The following is a 25,857-nucleotide window of genomic DNA, read 5'->3' on the forward strand; positions in this document are numbered from 1 at the left end:
AGTTGACAAAAAGTTTCAGTCATGTAACAGATTGCTGATTAAGCTCATAAAGTAAGCAAGGCAATGAAAAGCTTCTATATTTTCCATACACTTAGTAGTAGTATACTAAAATATTTCACTAGCTAAAAATAGACTGCAAACATGAGAAATTTGATTACAACCTTAGTATAGCAGCATAATTATGCATCAAGATGAATTATTCAGGAAGAGAAAATAGGTATGTAGCTAGAACTAGTGTTTGACACAAGAGCTTATTCAGAAGATATGTGTCATTCATACATTGAAAGAGTTTAACCATTACATTACACATTGAAGACAGAAAAATATAAGTGCTGGTCACTGAATTAATAGTAGGCTATATGACATATTCTTCTGTGGCTGTACAGTTAATTGTGAACTTTGGAATCTTCAACAATTCTCCACTCTTTACCAAGATCCAACATTCAAGCTTTCCATCATCAACAGCCATTTTCTGCATGTCCTTCATGACTCTAATAATCTGTTTGGTTGTCAGTCAACCCTATCCTCTTTAGCTGCCTGGATTTTCATATATTATGTCTTTAGTTTCTCTCATACCATACGTGCCAAGCACCTGCCTATCTTCACATGGATGATTTTGTTATTCTTGTAATAGGCGATTCTTTGTATAAATGTGCAGTTCATAATTGTACCTCCTTCCCTGTATTCTTGTATCACAGGTTGAGCTAATGATCTTTTGAAGTACACTTCTCTGAAAGGCATCTAGCATTCCAACATCTTTTGATATTAATAACCTAGTGTTTGAGGCATATGTAAGCCTTGGCCTTATTAGTGTTTTTACAAATAATTAATTTGGTGATACATAAGACATAAATAAGCTGTTAATCTAATGTGTTTTCATAACTTAGTGGTAATATGAAATACATTTTCAATCAAACAACTCAAACAATTTCTTATAATTAAAATAAAGAAAGGCAACCATACACCTACAGTTGGTTAATATGTGGCCTACAGAAACGTGCAGCAGAAAACAATATCCGCACTAGCTCTTTCTTTAGAAAAAGTACACTTATTCATACACATTGCCACATTGACATCCAAATACACACAGGCTTGGTTAAGACAAGACTGAATGTTGACTATAAACTACTGATAAGACTTGCCTTGGTAGATGGAGGTGGGGAATAAGGGACGCACAAAGTGAGGAAGGGGTAGCTGGATAGTCTCAGGCAGGTCATTCAACAGATGTCTCAGTGGCTGCACAACAAGAGCAAAGAAGTTCAGAGGGCAATACATTTAAGAGATACATAGAGAGAGGGGGGGGGAGGGAGAGAGAGAGAGAGAGAGAGAGAGAGAGAGAGAGAGAGAGATTTGGGGGGTGGGAATGAGAGAAAAAGAGAAATAGGTGGAGATTAAGGTGGAGACAAGGAAGGAAACGAGAGGGACAGGGGTGAGGGGTGGAAAGGGGGAGTGGGGAGGGGGGGGGCAAGAGGGAGACATAGATAGAGGGGAGAATGCCCGGATAGGAAGGGGGGGAGAGTGATAGGGGGAGACATTACATGATCTGGATGGACAAAGAGTGGTGTAGACAGAAGAGAGAAGGAAAAAATAAGGGTGAGGCAATAGGAAACAGGTTACCATGGGTATAGGCCACTATCATTGTGGGAGCACATGATACACTGGAGGGACAATTCCCACCTGCATAATTGAGAGAAACGAGTGCTGGAAGGGAATATATAAATGAATTACGTACTGAAGCTGTTGAAGTCATTTTTGTTGTGATGTGTAGCATGTTCAGCTACTAGATGGTAAAGTTTGCAGTTTTCCATAGCTTACAGGTGGCCACTCATGTGAGTCGAAAGATGATTACTTTGTCATGCCCATGTATAATGCTGCAGAATAACAGCACCAAGGATAATATATGACATGGCTACCTTCACATGTGGTCCTGCCTCTCATTGAATAGAAGATGGTTGTGACTGGACTACACCAGTGGGTGGTGAGTGAGGGTACAGGATAGGTCTTGCTCCTGGATTGACCACAAGGGAATGACTTATGGCGTACAGAATAGGGAGCAGGATTGCAATAGTGATGGACAAGATATTCTGTAAGATTGGTTGGCGGTGGAACACTACCTTGAGTGCTGTTGGTATGGATTTTGGGTAGGATATCCCTCATCTTACAGCAAGACCAGAGATAGTCAAGGCTGCTGATGGTTGTGGTTGTACTTTTCAAGATCAGGGTGATAATGAGTGATCAGAAGAGTGTTGTTTGGTGGCTGGTTACAGCTGTCAAAATAGAAAATGGGATGAGGGGTCTGTTTATGGGTGAGCTAGGTGGAATACTGTGTGTCAGTAAAGGCTCTGGTGATTTGATTGGTACATTTTGACAACTTCTGCTTTCCACTGCAGATGTAGCATCTGTGAGTGGCAAGGTTGTAAGGAAGTGACTTTTTTACTTGGAAAGAGTAACAGCTGTGAAAATATAGGTACTGTTGGTGACTGGTGTGCATGATATGGACATATTTATAGAGTCATCTGAGAAGCGAATATTGACACCTAGGTAGGTGGAAGGTGGATGCTGCATTCGGTATAGAGTTTCTGTGAGATTTAAATTTAAATTACTTATCTTAGTCTACCTCAGCTATGATCTGGGCTGTGCCTTGTATGGTTCACTTCAAGCACTGATTACAGCCCAAGAGTCAACAAACATTACAGTTTATGGGCAAGCCTCCAAAGTCACTGAGAGAAAACCTGCTGGGAATGAACACTCTTTCTGTTTCACCATTACAGCCAATCCAAATATACAGTGACCTATAAAATAAAACAGAAGCTTCAATACATGGTAGTAACAGAAAAAACTAAACATTTAACATCTTGGATTAATACTAAAATAAATACTTTAACCCCAGATTTAAAACAGTGTGAAAAACATTTTTACACACTCATGCACACATGGCACAAACCCAAACATAATGGTTACTTTTTAATTCCAACTTAACAAATGCTGCTAATACAACCTTGCAATCTTGTCAGTCACAGATGCTACATCTGCATTGCTGCTAATAATTTATAAGTACATACATTCTTCAAGAGGATTAACACATGAGATGGTAGTGGTTGCTACATGCTGAACAACTCCATAACCAGCCCACTGGAGTGCCTTGTGTGTTGAGGGCAGTCGAAGAAGATGTGATTTATTCCCCCAATCTCCCAACAGTCACAATATGGTGATGGTATGACAGAGCCTACAAAGTGTCAGTGGCAGCTATGACTGACTTTTCAACCTGACAATGATCCTTACTAGCTACCTTCTGGTCACTACACTGGGTAAGTTTCAGTTCACAGCCCCTTTGCAGAGTGCCATTGGGCCTTTGATAAATGCAGTCGATTCACCTATACCAGATGCTTTTGTGTAGATCTTTGTTTTCCCATACCTCATTCCAGTCACTTACATGGGTATGACACATTTGCCTCAGTACTTAATCTACAAGGTTTAACAAAACAGTTCGCAAGAAGACCTTACACACCTAAATAACATTTTTAAAGCTAATGGGTATTCCCAGCAAACATTGACAGAGCATTCAACATGAATCCTAGAATTCAAGTATGTGATCTGGAAGAAGGAAGTGATATCTTCATATCAGATTTTGCCTTATTTAACTGCTCTTTCCTCAAAGGTGTGCCATATTCTTGAGAGACACATTGCTAACGTGATCTTCAGGCCTCCTATGAAGACTGTACCTGTACTCAGTTCTGAAAAAGATGATCTATTGCTTAGTAAGGTGGGTGTGTATCAGATTCCTTGTGTCGGGCAACATGTGTTGTTCATGAGATGTGCATGAAACACTTACTACAGCCAGCCTAGTTAGCTGTGGCAGAACAATATATAGATACAGGTCATTCAATGAATTACAGTGACATGAAGATTTTAACATCCATCTCTTCCTTATGGGATTCTAGTTTCAAGGAATCGATAGAAATTAAATCTCTGAAGATGGACAGATGACACACATCTGAAATATCAGTCAAAAAAGTTAATTTGCATCACTGCAAGCCTGAATGGTAAAAGAATTTCAAGAAACTTTGAGGGATTATAGAGGATATCCTAAAGACTCAAATAAGGATAGAAACCCATGTCCAGTAATTTCATCCAGTGATCCTACAGGGCAGAGATGTCAGAGAGGTCAGCACTTATCACTATGCCATCCCTTCTGCAGCAAACATAAGTTCCATTCTGGCTAGTAGTCCCTAGAAGTATTGTTACAACAGAGGTGGAAGCATTCAATGCCTTCTAATACCCTGAAAACTCTAGGAATAACTGCAAGATGCAGCAGCTTCTGAAAAGCCAGAAGACAAAAGCATATTTGTTCCTGGTGAAGGTTCACCATAGTGACAGTCATTAGCCCTGTATTTTCGAGACTGATTGGTCTTTCCATTGGTTCTGTCCTTAATCTGTTTATCAAGGAACCTTTAACAAACCGTTGAAGTTTGTCAGTAGCATTTTTGTCGAACATTGTATAATGTCATTGAATCTGTGACATGGAGCACCCTTCACTATCAATCTGCACTAAGGAAAAGTAATTATCATTGCTTTTCATTTTGAGAGGTATTGTATGAGTGAAACAGTTCTTTACATGTTCATGCCCTGTAAACCACAGTGAAGTGCAATGCAGAAGGTACTTCCTATTGTAACATGTATTCCGGGTTTCTTCCTGTTCCATTCGTGTATGGAGTGCAAGAAAAATGACTTCTCAAGTTCCTTTGTGTGTTGCAGTTACGATAGTCATGTCTCCACAGTCCTTACAGGAGTGATACATTGGTAACTGCAATATATGTCTGGGTTCGTACTTACTACTTATTCTCGAGATTCTGCAATTAACCTATAGTGGGATGGCTGACATCTATCTTCAAACATTTACCAGTTCTTGTTTTTCCGCAGTTCTGTGATGTCCTCCTGTGGCTTAAGCAAACCTGTAATCGTGCTTGCTGTCCTTTTGTGAATATACTTATATGAATATGGTGCCTGTTCTTTTGGACATGTCTGAAAGAACAGACACCATTGATGACCTGTAGCCATCTAGAACGAAATTATGGTGTCTGTTCTTTCAGAAATGTCCATATAAGTATATAGTTCTGACAATACCAGCCATTACCTTCTTCTTTTGTGTGGATGCATACATATTCCCCGAATTCTTATGGGACTTGGTAAGAATGTCTTCCATGGGTAATGAGTGTGTTGGGGTGGGACACTATGAATGTAGTGTGTGGACATACAAGGTGAGAATGTGGGTCTCGCGGGAAGCGTGCGCATGATAGTCCCTGCAGTTGCACTATCCTCTGTGCCCTCGGTGGCTCACATGGATAGATCATCTGCCATATAAGTTCCAGTCAGCGCACACATTTTCACCTGTCCCCATTGATATATATCAACGTCCGTCAGCAGCTGAAGGTATTAAAAATTATTTCTAATTTTGTTTATATGTTAAATAGCCCCTGTTACTGCTACTTTTTTGTGGGCCCACACACTTAACCGATACTCCAGAATGAGTATTGTAAGCAATATCCTTTGTAAACTAACTGCATGTCAGTATCATACCTATTAACCAAAGCTCGCTACCATCTTTATACTTTGATTGAATGTGGTCTTTCCATTTAATATCCCACCTACTGTTACACTCAGGTATTTGTATGAACTGGATGATTCCAGTTATGACTCAGTGATACTGTAATCATAGAATATTAATTTTTTTCATTTCAGTAAGGGGATTTTCTTGTCTAGAGGTCTGATTTTTACATCATTTACAACATTTAAAAAAATTAAATTGATTTAATTTAAATTTTTGTGGTTAAATAAAAAGATAAGTCAAACAATGCTTATATCATTTTATTCATCTATCTTTCACCTGCATTAAAATCTTTTTGTCCAAAAACATTGAAGGATTACTAAACAAAATGGCGCCAAAGACCATAATGCACACTGTACACTGTTAGGTGGGTGGACCTGGTTCACGTAACTGGGTGGTCTAAAACACACAAGACCAAAAAATTATTAAAAAATGTTAATGTATGGTCAGCAGCTGCCAAGTTGAATGTGCACAACATTCATTGTCTGTGTGAGTTCCATGAAACCATATTGAAGATAACTGTAGCCAAATTATTTGGAACTTCGCTACTTCTTTACTGGAATATATGTTTTGGGGGAAGCATTAAAATCAGTGAATTTATGTACTCGCCTGAGTTTTGAGTGTTCACGTCAACACATCTTTCCAGTAAACTGCCATTCAATAGGTCTTATTATACACATGTGACTGCTTTCAAGTGCCGTCCATAGGTGCTCGATGATGCGGGACTGCCAGTCTGATGATCATGAATTTCGAATATATGCACAGAAGGGACAAAATGGTTTGGTCTACATGTTCTTCAGAATATAAGGTATCGAAATATGCATTTAAAAATCTTCTAGACCATAAAACCCCTTTAAGTGCTCCATTTTCATTTATAAAAAGTCATACACGCTGGCATCAAGCAATTACGCCACCATATTGATACCATTATGGCTCTTCCACATACTACCATTGTCAAAGAGTTGCAGGCCTTTCTCAGAAAGATTGCACACTACCATAAATTTCTTCCTGATGCAGCCACAGTGGTTCGAGCCCTTTCATACTGTATTACTTAAAGGTGCTACTTTCACTGGTCGTCCACCTGCAAGTTTGCTTTCACCCTATTGAAGCCCAAAATCCAAATTACACTCAGCACGGCACGTAGCTTCGTTATTGACCAATAACGTCAACAATTATTTTTTTCTTTGCCACAGACACCTTCCAGTATGGCCTTAGAACTATTCTCACACACAAATATGCGAATGATTCTGAACGCCCTACTGCGTTTGCTTCCAAACCCCTGAATTATGTGCAACAGAGCCCTTGTTACTGTGTTTGCACTCAAAAACGTTTGTATTTTCCTTGACTCTTCTAAATTTTATTTGGTTACTGATCATAAACCTCTAGTTTCTCTTCTCCATCATTTGGCATCTCTTCCAGACAAACTGGCCCATTGCCTTCAATGCTGGACTTTGTTTCCATAGTGCTATAACTACGAGATTCACTTCCACCCCATACCATGATGTGCTAGTGCGGATGCTCTTTCTCAGTTACTGATTGGCTTGGATGCAGCATTTGATCAGGCTGAACTAGTGTGTTTCCATTTAGACATCGAATCCCAAAACAGTTTCAGTGGTTTCCTCATAAACAGTTCTCGGATTTCAGTGGCTTTCATGGCTGATCCTATCCTACATTAGGTTGTTCAATGTGTCCACCATGGCTGGTCAGATAAGCCACCAGGCAAGGCATTGGATCCTCTGTGTAATAATTACGCTCTCACCACACCCTCTCAAAACTTGATGATGTGTTACTGTGGCGCCCAATTTTGTGGTACCATCTGAGCTGCAGTGGGGTGTCATGCACCTTCTCCATCTGGGCCATCGGGGTGTTTCTCAACAAGGGAAGTGTCCAGGCGTCCCTGAGTGAACCAAAGCGATGTTATTCGCAAGTGGAGGAGATACAGAGAGACAGGAACTGTTGATGACATGCCTCGCTGAGGCCGCCCAAGGGCAACTACTGCAATGGAAGACCGCTACCTAGGGATTATGGTTCAGGGGAAGCCTCACAGTAACGTCATCATGTTGAATAATGCTTTTTGTGCTGCCAAAGGACGTTGTGTTACGGCTCAAACTGTGCGCAATAGGCTGCATGATGCACAACTTCATTCCCGGCATCCATGGCGAGGTCCATCTTTGCAACCCCAACACCATGCAGGGCAGTACAGATGGTCCCAACAACATGTTGAAAAGGACCACTCAGGATTGGAATCACGGAAAGCTGTGTGAGTTCTAAACTTAGGACAATGCATCTTTGAATATCCTGCCATTTAGAACACAAGAAATCTGACACCCATACAGGCCAGGTTGGTATCTCCAGGTCCGTCAACTTGGATTCTAAACTTAGTGCAAGTGACCTGGCCACCATGCAGGATAAGCCAGTATTTACAAGTAAGCCATCTTTCATTCTAGCCTCATAGAGCTGTGGAAATGCTATGACCGTCTTGGATTGTATATTTAGAGCAAGTAAAATAGCAACCATGCAGGTTCAACCACTATCCCTTGGTCAGCCATCTTAGATTCTATGCATAGAATAAGTGATCTGGCAACCATGCAGGCTGGACCACTATCCCCTGATCAGCCATCTTGGGTTCTACACTTAGCACAAGCGACATACCTCCTACTACTAGGACAATTGCCCATCTCGGATTTTTTTTAAATTTTCCAACAATTTATATTTAAGACAATTTGAGTGCCTTTAATTTCTCACTATTTTTTAATTTCCAGTTATTTTATACATAGATCAACTGCCATGTGACATCATTCAGGAGGGTAGCAAGAGGGTAGAGCGAAACCTTGGAACAATATAAGACATCATCGATGATATTACAGGATGAGAGGAGGGGGAAATCTGGCAACAGTGCAGCCTGGGCCAGAATGAACTCAGCCACACTATTTACAGTGAGGTGGATACTGATGGTTGTCATGATACATTCCTGTTATATTCCTGACTAAACTGCAATAAAACCAATAACATGTCTAAGACTACAATGGTCAGGTGCATTAACGAAAATTTTCTTCATTTAACAAAATCATGATCAAGTCCTTACTAGTTACAGTTTTTTATTTATTGAATAATTTCTATCTTTTCAGGCTACTGGAATATCGGATCCATCAGCTGTTTTCTAGTTTTTAAACTGCTTTAAAAATCTTTCATATGCTGTCCTATATCCTCTTTTGGTCAACGGAAAAAACACAATTATAGCACCCCAGTGAAATCGGAACACAGCCCTGTAAAAAGAAAGTTAAATAAATTTTAAATAACAGAATACATGTATTTTGCTTTTGCTGATAGTCACTGTATGTCATTCTAAAAGCTGTTTCATAGTTACAAAACTGGACAGCTTCCTGAAAACTGATTCTTCTTCTTTTATCTTCACCAGGATAGCCGTTTCTTCTGCTATGAAGAGTTTTCCCTCGATTGTTTTCTTATTCCCTCGGATGTTTTCCTGTTATTGTAATGTTGATTTTTTTTTCAATTCCTGGCTAAAGAATATGTGTTTATCCAACAAAGAAAAAAATGAATTTGGCAGTTTACTGACAAAAGCACATAATCTCGGGTAATCTCGAACATTGGCAGCATAATAGTATGCCTGTAGAACATGTGGAGGACAAGAACATTTGCAGACTATACCGCCGCAGTGGTCCGTACTCTTGGCTGAAATTTCATTCATAAATGGTGGTTCAGAAGGATGCAAATAAATTCAAGGAGCTAATAGAGGAGTCGAAATAGGAACTTATGTCTTGAAAATAATCCTGAGGCAGTAAAACTTTTGGCATGCAGGAACAGCAAGGACAACCAGTACACGCTTCTTAGGTTCAGCAGTGATAATGTAAGACAATATTGAACACTACTGGCCATTAAAATTGCTACACCACGAAGATGACGTGCTACAGACGCGAAATTTAACCGACAGGAAGAAGACGCTGTGATATGCAAATGATTAGCTTCCCAGAGCATTCACACAAGGTTGGCGCCGGTAGCGACACCTGAAAATTGCTGACATGAGGAAAGTTTCCAACCGATTTCTCATACACAAACAGCAGTTAACCGGCGTTGCCTGGTGAAACGTTGTTGTGATGCCTCGTGTAATGAGGAGAAATGCGTACCATCACGTTTCCGACTTTGATACAGGTCGGATTGTAGCCTATCGCGATTGTGGTTTATCGTATCGCGACATTGCTGCTCGCCTTGGTCGAGATCCAGCGACTGTTAGCAGCATATGGAATCGGTAGGTTCAGGAGGGTAATACGGAACGCCGTGCTGGATCCCAACGGCCTCGTATCACTAGCAGTCGAGACGACAGGCATGTTATCCGAATGGCTGTAACGGATCGTGCAGCCACGTCTCGATCCCTGAGTCAACAGATGGGGACATTTGCAAAACAACAACCATCTGCACGAACAGTTCGACGACGTTTGCAGCAGCATGGACTATCAGCTCGGGGACCACGGCTGCGGTTACACTTGACGCTACATCACAGACAGGAGCGCCTGCGATGGTGTACTCAACGAGGAACCTGGGTGCACGAATGGCAAAACGTCATTTTTTTTTCGGATGAATCCAGGTTCTGTATACAGCATCATGATGGTCGCATCCGTGTTTGGTGACATCGCGGTGAACGCACATTGGAACCGTGTATTCGTCATCGACATACTGGCGTATGACCCTGCGTGATGGTATGGGGTGCCACTGGTTACACATCTCGGTCACCTCTTGTTCGCATTGACGGCACTTTCAACAGTGAACGTTACATTTCATATGTGTTACGACCCGTGGCTCTACCCTTCATTCGATTCCTGCGAAACCCTACATTTCAGCAAGATAATGCACGACCGCATGTTAAAGGTCCTGTACGGGGCTTTCTGGATACAGAAAATGTTCGACTGCTGCCCTGGCCAGAACATTCTCCAGATATTTCACTAATTGAAAACGTCTGGTCAATGGTGGCCGAGCAACTGGCTCGTCGCAATACGCCAGTCACTACTCGAACTGTGGTATCGTGTTGAAGCTGCATGGGTAGCTGTACCTGTACACGCCATCCAAGCTCTGTTTGACTCAATGCCCAGGCGTATCAAGGCCGTTATTACGGCCAGAGGTGGTTGTTCTGGGTACTGATTTCTCAGGATCTATGCACCCAAATTGCGTGAAAATGTAATCACATGTAAGTTCTAGTATAATATATTTGTCTAATGTTACCCGTTTATCATTTGCATTTCTTCCTGGTGTAGCAATTTTAATGGCCAGTAGCGTACATTACAAAAAATAGCCAAAACAGCGGCCACTGCATTTAGTACAGGCATAATATTTTCGAAGAAAACTTTGGCACGCTCTGTCAAGTACACCAGTCATTGGAAGTATCCTGAGGATAAGTGTCTCTTCGTTGGGAACTGGTGTCACATACACGAGGCTTCTGACTTGTCCGTTTGCCGCCCTCCCCCCCTCTCCAAATCACCTTGAAAAATAATCAAGCGATGCTATATCACGGTAGTAAGGAGAGCATGCAGCTGGATCTACCCTTGCGATCCAACATCCGGGGTATGCAGCGCTGAGTACGTCACGTAGTTGCTAAATTTATCATACCCAGCGTTATGGTCGCCATTTCGAACACCTCCTGTAATACGTAATATTACTGAGTAAACTGGACCTTATCTTTACTGAAACTGCGGCGTGTGTTCATTGGTTGTCTTTGTTTTTCCTGACATTCCGAAACGTTTGCTAGCAAAGGATTATTTCCAGCACCGTAAATCCCATTTCCAAAGTAATTGTGTATAGACTCCTCTATTGTTGTTGTTGTTGTTGTTGTGGTCTTCAGTCCTGAGACTGGTTTGATGCAGCTCTTCATGCTACTCTATCCTGTGCAAGCTTCTTCATCTCCCAGTACCTACTGCAACCTACATCCTTGTGAATCTGCTTAGTGTATTCATCTCTTGGTCTCCCCCTACGATTTTTACCCTCCACGCTGCCCTCCAATACTAAATTGGTGATCCCTTGATGCCTCAAAACATGTCCTACCAACCGATCCCTTCTTCTGGTCAAGTTGTGCCACAAACTCCTCTTCTCCCCAGTCCTATTCAGTACCTCCTCATTAGTTATGTGATCTACCCATCTAATCTTCAGCATTCTTCTGCCGGCCGAAGTGGCCGTGCGGTTAAAGGCGCTGCAGCCTGGAACCGCGAGACCGCTACGGTCGCAGGTTCGAATCCTGCCTCGGGCATGGTTGTTTGTGATGTCCTTAGGTTAGTTAGGTTTAACTAGTTCTAAGTTCTAGGGGACTAATGACCTCAGCAGTTGAGTCCCATAGTGCTCAGAACCATTTGAACCATTTTTGAGCATTCTTCTGTAGCACCACATTTCGAAAGCTTCTATTCTCTTCTTGTCCAAACTATTTACCGTCCATGTTTCACTTCCATACATGGCTACACTCCATACAAATACTTTCAGAAATGACTTCCTGACACTTAAATCTATACTCGATGTTAACAAATTTCTCTTCTTCAGAAACGCTTTCCTTGCCATTGCCAGTCTACATTTTATATCCTCTCTACTTCGACCATCATCAGTTATTTTGCTCCCCAAATAGCAAAACTCCTTTACTACTTTAAGTGTCTCATTTCCTAATCTAATACCCTCAACATCACCCGACTTAATTCGACTACATTCCATTATCCTCGTTTTGCTTTTGTTGATGTTCATCTTATATCCTCCCTTCAAGACACCATCCATTCCGTTCAACTGCTCTTCCAAGTCCTTTGCTGTCTCTGACAGAATTACAATGTCATCGGCGAACCTCAAAGTTTTTATTTCTTCTCCATGGATTTTAATACCTACTCCGAATTTTTCTTTTGTTTCCTTTACTGCTTGCTTAATATACAGATTGAATAACATCGGGGCGAGGCTACAACCCTGTCTTACTCCCTTCCCAACCACTGCTTCCCTTTCATGTCCCTCGACTCTTATAACTGCCATCTGGTTTCTGTACAAATTGTAAATAGCCTTTCGCTCCCTGTATTTTACCCCTGCCACCTTTAGAATTTGAAAGAGAGTATTCCAGTCAACATTGTCAAAAGCTTTCTCTAAGTCCACAAATGCTAGAAACGTAGGTTTGCCTTTCCTTAATCTTTCTTCTAAGATAAGTCGTAAGGTCAGTATTGCCTCACGTGTTCCAGTATTTCTACGGAATCCAAACTGATCTTCCCCGAGGTCGGCTTCTACTAGTTTTTCCATTCGTCTGTAAAGAATTCGTGTTAGTATTTTGCAGCTGTGGCTTATTAAACTGATTGTTCGGTAATTCTCCCATCTGTCAACACCTGCTTTCTTTGGGATTGGAATTATTATATTCTTCTTGAAGTCTGAGGGTATTTCGCCTGTCTCATACATCTTGCTCACCAGATGGTAGAGTTTTGTCAGGACTGGCTCTCCCAAGGCCGTCAGTAGTTCCAATGGAATGTTGTCTACTCCGGGGGCCTTGTTTCGACTCAGGTCTTTCAGTGCTCTGTCAAACTCTTCACGCAGTATCGTATCTCCCATTTCATCTTCATCTACATCCTCTTCCATTTCCATAATATTGTCCTCAAGTACATCGCCCTTGTATAGACCCTCTATTAGCACTTTCAATTTGTGTGCAGCCTTTTGAATTACTCTGTATAAATTACGTATGTACCGTTAGATGGCAACACATGACAGGCAGAAAGATCCTACCGTTAGGACAAACAGTAATATTGTGTAGACTTAAACATTTAATGTAATAAATTAAACATGAATGGCAAGCTAAAACTGCTTAAATTACGTTACTTTCAATCCTAATAAAAACGCTTTCTTACTTAAACACCAAGAAAAGTGTAGGGGCAACGTCTATGTTTTGTGTATCTCATTCCTTCCTCTTATAGAGGATGGCAGACTGTTCGAGAGCGTGACTGTGATGCTCTGTGTAGCCATTGAGATGGAATTTTATACTGATTTGGATTATTATTGTTATTGGAATAGAACGGATACCAAAGGGCGGAGAACTTATATCTCCCAATTAGGAATTTATTTGACCGGCTTATTGGATACATTTCTAATATTCACTCTACACCTGGAGGAAATCTCCAAAAACCCTGACCAGAACTGTAGGGTTAACAGTAAATGCTCGGTCTTGATGTAATCACTCACCTCCACGAACACTGGCTAGCCGATGCCAGCGTCCCACCAAGTGCAGTCAACAAAAAAAAAAAAAAAAAAAACAAAAAAAAAGAAAAAACTTAAAGTGTGTACTCTCTGACGATGGGTGGGCCTACTTTTGACCTTCTTCGTCCTTATTTAGATTTTCAGGAAACACCATATTCTCGAGCCGAATAACGACTGCAAAAATAGCTGACGAAGGGACGCACCGAGTCATCACAAGATTTGAGTATGGCTTACATTGGTTTCACAGTCGCTGATTTTTATTTAAATGACTATTTATTTTCTCTTTAGTGGCAACTGAAGGGTATTAGTGGTGTGTGTAGCTTCTTCACGAGTAAATAAGATTTACGCCATGTTTATCCCAATTCCTTGTATGTTTTCTGCTGTTCACATTATGGGAGTCTTCTTACGTCTGTAAGGTATTGCCAGAGGAAATAAAGTGTGTAGCTGATGACTAGAGCAACATGGTACCAAAATGTACTTTGGAGAAAAAGAAACATAAACGATATGGTAACAGGGTAAGTTTCGGAAAAGAGATAGAAAACTTTTAGGAGTAGCCTAAACTACACTTTGGGAAGTTCCAAATTATACCCCAGCTCTTCCAATCATGGACTTCACTTGGCCAGGCCTACGTGCTTTTTTCGTAGTCACTTTATATCTGACGAACATGCCTAACCAGCCCATGTAGTTCTAATCATGTTCCCATTCATAACATCAATTTGGTAACTTATTCGAAATGTTGTAGATAAAATCCGTTTATCTAACTGGATAGTCCCTTGAAATGCAATATGTTGGCAATGAATGGTCCCTATTGTGTCGCGCTGATCTACTCTAGTTTCTTGGTGCGGTACTATATTTTTTAAATCCCGCTATTCAGTTAGGTTAAAATCACTGAGAATGATCACCACGGCGATGAGGGTGTCTATACACAAAATACGTAGGGTACTTCGCTCTATAACAACAGTAAAATATTTATTTGGAGGTTGTTGTTGTTGTTGTGGTCTTCAGTCCAGAGACTGGTTTGATGCAGCTCTCCATGCTACTCTATCCTGTGCAAGCTTCCTCACCTCCAAGTAACTACTGCAACCTACATCCTTCTGAATCTGCTTCATGTATTCATCCCTTGGTCTCCCTCTACAATTTTTACCCTCCATGCTGCCCTCTAATACTAAATTGGTGATTCCTTGGTGCCTCAGAACGTGCCTACCAACCGATCTCTTCTTCTAGTGAAGTTGCGCCACAAATTCCCGTTCACCCCAATTCTGTTCAGTACCTCCTCATTAGTTACGTGATCTACCCACCTAATCGTTAGCATTCTTCCGTAGCACCACATTTCGAAAGCTTCTATTCTCTTCTTGTCTAAACTATTTATCGTCCATGTTTCACTTCCATATATGGCTACACTCCATACAAATACTTTCAGAAAAGACTTCCTGACATTTAAATCTATATTAGATGTTAGCAAATTTCTCTTCTTGAGAAACACTTTTCTTGCCATGCCAGTCTACATTTTATATCCTCTCTATTTCGACCGTCATCAGTCATTTTGCTTCCCATGGAAAAACTCTGCTACTACTGTAAGTGTCTCGTTTCCTAATCTAATTTCCTCAGCATCACCTGATTTAATTCGACTACATTCCATTATCCTCATTTTGCTTTTGTTGATGTTCATCTTATATCCTGCTTACAAGACACTGTCCATTTCGTTCATATGCTCTTCCAGGTCCCTTGCTGTCTTTAACAGCAAAGAGGTAACAGTTTAAATAGTGAATAAAGAAACGACGTCAGTGTTTAAGTCATTACGGCTAGCTAGGCAATTGCTAACAAAATATAGAAAATACAGCATACCTTTTGGTTCGTAATTTTTTGTCCATGTAATCAGATGTTAAAACATTTCCTGACATTAATAATATTGTTAAATAATTCATCTGGGAATGACAGTAGCTTTATCCTTGGGAATAGAAGAAATATTTCACGTTAACATTTCTCAGGAATCTTATTTTTCAACAAATAAAAACTTCATAAGTTGTCTACTTTTTATTGTTGCAGATCGGAATGAAAGTTAGAAGACAATTATTCATGTTGCATCAAATTCTATATGCTTTTTTAAAGTAAAATATTATGTTACGCAATAACTAAGATTTGACATTTCACTTTTTTGTCATTATCAACTTAGTTTAGAGATTACTAGCTGCTAATCACTTACAAATGAACATAATATCTTTGTTATTTTAAAACGTTTCAGCTGTTTTGTATAAACGATACCGAACTCTAGACGTACTGTAAGGGCAGAGTTATATATATTTTTAATCATGTCTTCAACAAAAAGTGAGCTCTTCAGCGAGCCAGCGTGTTCAATTACACACACTAATCACATGCCTAAATATAAGTACAGATTTTATGAATTTGAAGGCGTGCCGGTAGAAGGTGTTAAAGAGCTAAGAGTCGATATCCACAACGCATCAGAGGTATGCTTCGTGAACGTAAGTGCCAGATCACAATAAAGTGAGCATGTAATAGTTTTAGAACTTAAATTCTTTACTTTTTACACAGGAGCAAAAAGAGTATGAAATTTGTCGTTATCCTGAAGGCAATGTTCTAGATAGTTACTTTAGCGTTGTTTCCAACAATTACATTGCTGATCCACACAAGTCGTTTACCTTCATAATCAAATATGCTCCAAAAACCCCATACTCTGTCAATTTCGATTACTTTAATGTTTATGACAAGCACGGAAACTGTTGCCTCAAGTTCGGAGTAAAAGGCACATCTCTCGGTAAGTGAAACTTGTATTCAACACAAAATATTATGTCTTTTATTTCCTGATTCTCTTAAATAGTCTCCTTTCACCTTTTAAACTGAGTATCGAGTATTTTGTATGCTGCTAACTGTTCCTGTCTACACAAATAAAATCACAGAGTGTGTAAAATAATGTAACTAGTATTCAATTCAAAATATTATGTAGTTTATTTCCTTATTCGCTTAAATAGTCTCCGTCCACCTTTTAAATTGAGTATCAAGTATTTTGTGTGCTGCTAATTGTTTATCTCTCTACAAATAAAACCACAGACCGTTTGCGGCAGAATGACGGGTTCGAGACACAGAACATTTTACGTCGTTTTATTCAGTCTCTTTAGAGTAGCGAGATTGTGGTTGTGTTACCTTTCTTACAGGTCATAACAGCCTGTTTGGTTACTTTTTTCATTTGACCCGAACTCTAATATTCTCCTGCAGAACTACGATAAAGCTTGCGATTCTTAGTCTTCTTTGGCTAACCGTGTGGTCGCCATTGATTCGCTGATCTCATTTCAGGACATTTAAGGTATTTCGTTTCATTTTAAGTGAAAGGTAAACTTCCATTGATACATCATTACCTTACGTGACAGCCTTTATACTGATCGCAGATCTTATTCTGATTCGACAATTGGTGCAAAACTCCGAGAGATGTGCCACAGAAAGAGATGTAACATTAGATCTATATTTGACAATTATGCAAGGTTTGCCACTCGTCAATAACACATAAACAACAATGGTCGTCGGCAGTTAGAAGTACATTTTGTCTTCTACTGACTAACTATAGGGTCTTGTGTGCAGTGTGGAAGCAAGCTTAGGTACAAACTTTCATAGTGTGGTAGGAGCACGGGCACACATATACAGAGTACTGCAGGAGAAATATGGCAAGAATGATCATCCGAAGCTAAAAAGCCCCTTAAACATGGGCTCTGAAATGCATGCTCATATCTCTTTAAGGTACGCAATTTGCAACCCATATTTACTAGACTTTTTGCCTCAAATGATCGTTCTTGTCCTATCCCTCAATATCGACCATAATTTCGCTGGGGCTGTCGAGGATCATGTTAAGTCTTGTTACATTTGACAGTGAACTTTGCTTCCTTTGAAGCCAATATTTTCTTCTTTCTTTGTACGTGGGCTTGCTCATGCTTCAGAACCGTTTCACGGTGATATATATTGGTATTCTGTGTATTAATTTTTTTTCTGTAGATCGTGCACAATGTTCGGAAGGTTATTTCAAGTTCGCGTATCCGTACCTATCGTGCTTCCCTGGACATTACATTTTTCATAACGGTCTCACCAGAGTACTTTAATTTTTCTACGCTGCTGAATCTCCATATTTTTGCGGGGACATCTTTGATACTAGTTTTATATGGCAGTGACTAAGCTATATGGGCACGACAATATTTCTGTCTAATCCCCGTATGAGAGAGTTACCGGATGACCTATCCAGGCATGACCAGGACCAGTCAGTGGAAATCGTAGGAATGGCAGAGAGGTACGGGCTGTGAAGACGGGTTGTTGGCCGTGTTTGGACAGTTCATTAGTGTATTTGAGCCCAAAAAGATACTTTTAGTTAATATGATATCTCAGTAGGTAAGAGCACTGGCCGATAATTGTAAGGTTCCGGGTTTAAGTCACAGTCCAGAACACAAGTTTATTCGGCCTTTTTTATTCTAGAGGTATCAAAAAAGAAATTAAAACATGGGTTTGTCATGAAACAAGACTGGTCAAACATGATCCTAGCATTGTGATTATGGTGTAATCGGTATATGTACAGATATTTCTATTGGTGAGTGACGACGGTGTACTGAACTATATTACATCAGTATTTACTTCATTTGCGGAATAATAATTATAGCTATTACACGTCTCATGTATTTAGCTTCTGTACCTCCAAGTACATTTGGTAAGAGTAAGCCATTGATATTTGTTTTCTCCCGGGTAGTAGGTCACATATTGCAGTGTGAATGCGTGGGCTCAAAACTGTGCAATTAACGACCGTGCAGAAAACACTAGGTCGTAAGGTTTATGACATGTTTGTGGGAAGACGGACGCGGAAAAAAAACCAACGAATACACTAATGTGTACATATTAAGGTACAGGATATAAAAGAATATGCACTTACATCCGTTGCACCATATATGCTACAAATATGAAAAAATCAAAATGGCAGGAACGCATTTGGCCAATTTTGCTTGATGACAACCTAAGTTTTAAACTCTTTTCTTATATCTTCAGAATTAAAAGTTCCAGGTGGATTAAAATTATGTTTTGGACTGGGACTCGAACTTCGAACCTTGCCATTAGCGAGCAGTGCTCTTACCGACTCAAATATCCTTTCCAACTAAAACACTTCTATTGTGCTTAAATACAGTAGCCTAAACTGTTCAAACACGGCTCACGACCCTCTCTCGAAGCTCTTACCTCTCTGCTGTTCCTATAGATCCCATTGGTGGATCCAGTATCATGCCTGGTTAGCTCAGTCGGCAACTCTATTTTACCCAGGTAAGAGAGAAAAACTGGCGGAAATAAAGCTATGAGGGCGGGTCGTTTATCGTGTCTGGATTGCTCAGTCGGTTAGATCATTACCTGGTATAGCCGTGGTTCCGCATTCGAGCCCCAAGCCGGCACAAAGTTTTAAGCAACCACGAAGTTTCATAGTAGGCACACACTGCTTCAGAGTAAAAGGTACTCACTCAGGATCGACTAAACTGCTTAGGACGCCAATACCATGGTTTTTAAGTTGGAAACCAAAACCATTTTCCTGATACATTAAGAGAGATTGAATGGTGAGGTGAGAGCTGGAAGTAAGTATTTGTCAGCGCGTCAATCGGTCGGAAGGTCGGTCTAGGTCATCCGGGCAGGTCTGACGTAAATGCGGGCAGTTTATCTGCAAGCATACGTCACAGTGCAGCGAGACGAAGCGAGAGAGCTTGCTCAACTGCAGGCATTGCGAGTACTGTGTCATGTCTATGCTTGATAGGGATTCAGTGGCGACAGGTTAAATCTAATACTGGTTTATTATTTACAATGGATTTATGTTACATACAAAAATTCAGACATTGTTATCTTTTTTCTATGTACCTAGTGGTTATTATTAAAAGTCCTGTGTGTGCTGTAATTATTTTGTGGCAGAGATACTTGGTAGATATTCTGATGCGTTAATGCGCAATAGATTTACACTGAAAAAAAATTAGTTACAATTTTGCCCACAGATCGAAATCTGGCGCAGTGTGAATGCAAACAAGACGTACAGATATGTTTTCATGTGTAATGGATTAGGAACGCGACATGGGTAGTAAAGGTCAAACAAGTGAGAAAGGCGTAATGTGGATTTTTTGATTAACTGCCTCTTAATTAATTTGTTCAATGTGAGCACAGGAGACGTCGACGAGATGCTGTACAGCGTCACATTTGGACCTGGTGGACAAAATTGGAACTAATTTTATCCAGTGTAAATCAGTTCCGCATTAATCCATTAGCATATCTACCAAATTGTAATCACAGCCCACACTGGAATCCGCGAGTAGCTACACTTTAATTATAACCAACCGGTATATTGTATATTTCCGACGTTTTGCTGTAAGCGAGGGAACGTCTCAACAACTTCTACATGGGACGTTCCATTTCAGAAATCGTTAGGGAATTCAGAATTCCGCGATCCACATTGTCAAGAGTGTGCCGAGAATACCAAATTTCAGGCATTACAGTGCACCCCTCATCACGGACAACGCAATGGCCGACGTCCTTCACTTAACGACCGAGAGCAACGGCGTTTGCGTAGGGTTGTCAGCTCAGCACTAACAGACCAGCAACACTGCTTGAAATAACTGCAGAAATCAGCGTGGGAACGTATACGTTAGGGCAATGCGGCGAAACTTGGCTTTAATGGGCTGTGCAGCAGACGACCAACGGGAGTGTCTTTGCTAACAGCACGACATCGCCTGCAGCGCCTGTCGTTGGCTCGTGTCCAGAGTTCGAACAAATACGACTGGAAAACCGTGGCCTGGTCAGATACACCCGATTTCAGCTGGTAAAAGCTGATGGTAAGGTTCGGGCGTGGCGTAGAGCCCACGAATCCATGACCATGGAATGGACTGGATCCTTTGGTCCAACTGAACGAATCATTGACTGTAAATTGTTATGATCGGCTACTTGGAGACCATTTGTAACCATTCACGGACTTCATGTTCCCAAATAAGGATGGAATTTTTATGGATGATAGTGCACCATGTCACCAGGCCACAGTTGTTCGTGATTTGTTTGAAAAACGTTCTGTACAATTCGAGCGAATAATTTGACCATCCAGATGGCCCGACGTGAATCCCGTGTAACATTTATGGGAGATAAGCGAAAGATCAGTTAGTGTCCAACTCTTGCACCGGTAGCAATTTCGCAATTACGGACGGCTCAATATCTCTGCTGGAGACTTCCAACGACATGTTGAGTGCATGCCACGTCGCGTTGCTGCACTACACATGCGAAACGAGGTCCGACACGATATTAGTAGGTATCCCATGACCTTTGTCTCCTGAGTCTATGTCTTCGCCAGTACGTATATCTCTCCTGGGGATTGAATACAGAAGCTCGTCTGTTATATTCACATCTACAACCACTCCTCCCACGAAAATACCCAACTGTGCTGTATCTACTGTGTGGGCACCCACTGGCGAAACATCCGGTTTGACGAACCCGGTCTAGGCGGGTAAGCTGTGACCAAAGCAATATGGAGAAGGGTAGCGCGGGATGCCTTCACAGAGAGACTGACCACATTGGATTAGCGAGAAAATTCCATATAAGAGAAGTTCTCTGGATGGACAGAGTGTGGGCAATGGCATCCACAGTTGGTTGAGAAAAGAATGAGTATAATATTTCCACTAAAATTACATAACACGCCTTCCACATATGCTACACAAAAACAAGATACACTAAAGAAATTTCGGCGATGACACATGCTCTTTGAAACTTGAAACTTAATTTTAAACCATACACTTTAAAAGATATAAATAGTTTATTTACAACAGTTAGTAAAAGTAACAACAGACGAAGCAATATGTACTTATGATATGACATATGAAAACTGACCATGTTATTAATCATTTCAGCATGTTACTTTTACTGTCAGTCGTTTATTTAAATAATTATTGACAATTTTACTAAATTTATAAGTAAATTGAGCCGTTACTATGAATTTCCACACTTTTTTTGGGTCACCCTACGTCCTCAATTATTTTCTGTATGTATTCCAATCTCTGTTTTCTTCTACAGTTTTTGCCCTCTACAGCTCCCTCTAGTACCATGGAAGTTATTCCCTCATGTCTTAACAGATGATATACCTTCCTGTCTGTTCTCCTTATCAGTATTTTCCACATATTCCTTTCCTCTCGGATTGTGCGCAGAACCTCCTCATTCCTTACCTTATCAGTCCACCTAATTTTCAACATTCGTCTGTAGCACCACATCTAAAACGCTTCGATTCTGTTCTGTTCCGGTTTTCCCACAGTCCATGTTTCACTACCATACTCCAGATGTACGTTCTCAGAAATTTCTTCCTCAAGTTGAGGCCGTTATTTGATATTAGTAGACTTCTCTTGGCCAGGAATGCCCTTTATACCATTGCTAGTCTGCTTTTGATGTTCTCTTTGCTCTGTCCGCCATTGGTTATTTTACTGCCTAGAACTACTTCGTTACGATCAATATTGATGTTAAGTTTCTTGCTGTTCTCATTTCTACTACTTCTTATTACCTTCGTCTTCCTTCGATTTACTCTCAGTCGATACTCTGTACTCAGTAGACTGTTAATTCCGTTCAATAGATCATGTAATTCTTCACTTTCATTCAGGATAGCAATGTCATCAGCGAATCTTATCATTGATATCCTTTCACCTTTAATTTTAATTCCATTCCTGAACCTTTCTTTTATTTCCATCATTGCTTCCTCGATGTACAGACTGAACAGTAGGGGCGAAAGGCTACATCCTTGTCGTGCACCCTTTTTAATACGAGCACTTCGTTCTTGTTCGCCCATCTTGGCTATTGTACATATTGTGTATGACCCGTCTCTCCCTATAGCTTACCCCTACTTTTTTTCTGAATTTCAAACATCTTGTACCATTTCACATTGTCAAACGCCTTTTCCAGGTTGACAAATCCTATGGACGTGTCTTGATTTCTTTTAGTCTTGCTTCCATTATTAACCGCAATGTCAAAATTGCCTCTCTCGTGCCTTTACTTTTCCTAAAGCCAAGCTGATCGTCATCTAGCGCATCCTCAATTTTCTTTTCCATTCTTCTGTTATTGTTCTTGTAAGCAGCTTGGATGCATGAGCTGTTAAGCTGATTGTGCAATAATTCTCGCACTTGCCAGCTCTTGCAGTCTTCGCCATTGTGTGGATGTGCTTTTCCGAAAGTCAGACGGTATGTCGCCAGACTCATGCATTCTACACACCGACATGAATAGTCGTTTTGTTGCCACTTCCGCAATGATTTTAGAAATTCTGATGGAATGTTATCTATCCCTTCTGCCTTATTTGTAAGTCCTCCAAAGCTCTTTTAAATTCTGATTCTAATACTGGATACCCTGTCTCTTCTACATCGATTCATGTTTCTTCTTCTTTCACATCAGATAAATCTTCCCCCTCGTAGAGGCTTTCAATGTATTCTTTCCACGTATCCGCTCTCTCCTTTGCATTTAACAGTGGAATTGCCGTTACAGGCTTAATGTTATCACCCCTGCTTTTAATGGGACCGAAGGTTGTTTTGACTTTCCTGTATCCTGAGTCGGTCCTTCCGACAATCATTTCTTTTTCGATGTCTTCACATTTCTCCTGCAGCCATTTCGTCTTAGCTTCCCTGCACTTCCTTTTCATTTCATTCCTCAGTGACTTGTATTTCTGTATTCCGGATTTTCCCGGAACATTTTCATACTTCCTCCTTTCATCGATCAATTGAAGTATTTCTTCTGTTATCCATGGTTTCTTCGCAGTTATCTTCTTTGTACCTATGTTTTCCTTCCGAATTTCTGTGATGGCCGTTTTTTTAGAAATGTCCATTCCTCTTCAGCTGCCTACTGAGCTAGTCCTTATTGCTGTACCTTACTTCCGTATCCCACTTCTTTGCATGTTGATTCTTCCTGTTATATGTCTTAAACTTCAGCCCACTCTTCATAACTACTGTATAGTGATCTGAGTATACATCTGCTCCTGGGTACGCCTTACAATCCTGTATCTGATTTCGGAATCTCTGTCTGACCATGATGTTATCTAACTGAAATCTTCCCGTATCGCCCGGCCTTTTCCAAGTACACCTCCTCCTCTTGTGATTCCTGAACAGAATATTCGCTATTATTTGCTGAAACCTGTTACAGAACTCAGTCTTTCTCCTCTCTCATTCCTTGTCCCAAGCCCATATTCTCCTGTAATATTTTCTTCTGCTCCTTCCCCTAGAACTGCATTCCATATTCCCATGACTATTAGATTTTCATATCCCTTTACGTACTGTATTACCCTTTCAGTATCCTCATATACTTTCTCTCTCTCTTCATCTTCAGCTTGCGACGTCGGCATGTATGCCTGAAGTATCGTTGTCGGTGTTAGTTTGCTGTAGATTCTGATAAGAGAAACCTTATCACTGAACTGTTCACAGGAACAAACTCTCTGCCCTACCTTCCTATTCATAACGAATCCTACTCCCGTTATTCCATTTTCTGCTGCTGTTTATATTACCCTATACTCACTGACCAGAAATCCTTGTCTTCTTTCCACTTCATTTCACTGGCCCCTACTGTATCTAGTTGAGCCTTTGCATTTCCTTTCCAGATTTTCTAGTTTTCCTACCACATTCAAGCTTCTGACATTCCACGCCCCGACTCGTAGAACGTTATCCTTTCGTTGATTATTATTCAGTAATTTGCTCATGGTAACCTCCCCCTTGGCAGTCCCCTCCCGGAGATCCGAATGGGGGACTATTCCGGAATCTTTTGCCAAATGAGATATCATCATGACATTTCTTCAGTTACAGGCCACATGTCCTGTGGATACATGTTACGTGTCTTTAATGCAGTGGTTTCCATTGCCTTCTGCATCCTCATGATGTTGATCATTGGCGATTCTTCCGCCTTTAGGGCCAGTTTTCCACCCCTAGGACAAGAGAGTGCCCTGAACCTCTGTCCGCTCTTCCACCCTCTTTGACAAGGCCGTTGGCAGAATGAGGGGTGACTTCTTATGCCGGAAGTCTTCGGCCACCAATGCTGATTATTAATCAAAATTTAAGCGGCCGCAGGATTCTAACCCGGGGCTAAAGGCGTTTGATTAGGAGTCAAAGACGCTATCCCTAGACGACGGGTGCATACATGCAATACACGAAAAGAATGAGTCACCCAGAGCATTACCCAACGTTCCCAGTGTTTGAGCAATCACAGTTGTATCATACACGGTTGTACACAATTCATGTTACACTCTTCTAGAGGTCGTAGAGGGAACTTAGTAGATCAAGTTTTACATACGGGCCCATGTCCGGAAACGGTTCGTTTCCTTCTTACAAGGAAACCAAGACGTACAGATTTCACTTCCATTTATTGTGATGTTACAACAGCTGTACGATATGACGACCATCGAGTACGGTGCACACAATATATCTGCGCAGTACGTTCATATAAACTCTGTCCAACATGCGTGGTGTATGGATAATCACTTCTGCCGCAGCCATGATCCGTGCAACCAGATCTTCCTACGACTGGGAAGGGGTTTCATAAACAAGACTCTTCATGTAGCCCCATAAGAAAAAGTCCATAACTGTTAAATTTGAGGATCTTGGTGGCCAAGCATGTGATCCACTTCGAGCATCCACCTGTCCCTCCCATAGACTACGTTCATATGGTTGCGGACGAGAACTGGAAAATGTACTGTTGCGGTATCATGCTGGAACCACAATTCGTACTGAATATCTAATAGCGCATCTTCCAAAAAATCTACCAGCATTTGCTGCAGGAATATCAAGTGTCTGGCACCCGTTAGGTGGAGAGAAAGAATGTACTGCCCAATCACATGTCAATCGCAGATACCTTCCCAGATATTGATGTCGAAGGTGTGCTGAAATATTCGCGTATACGTGGCTTTGGGGTTTTCTTGATCCACCACGTAAGTATTTAGAGCGTTGAAAACACATACACTACTGAAATGCGCTTCGTCAGTGAACAAAATTCGCCTTGGAAACTGAGGAAAATCCACACAATGGTGTGAAAAACAAGTACAGAAA

This window comes from Schistocerca nitens, chromosome 1 (genome assembly GCF_023898315.1).
Source record: "Schistocerca nitens isolate TAMUIC-IGC-003100 chromosome 1, iqSchNite1.1, whole genome shotgun sequence".
Taxonomy (NCBI): domain Eukaryota; kingdom Metazoa; phylum Arthropoda; class Insecta; order Orthoptera; family Acrididae; genus Schistocerca; species Schistocerca nitens.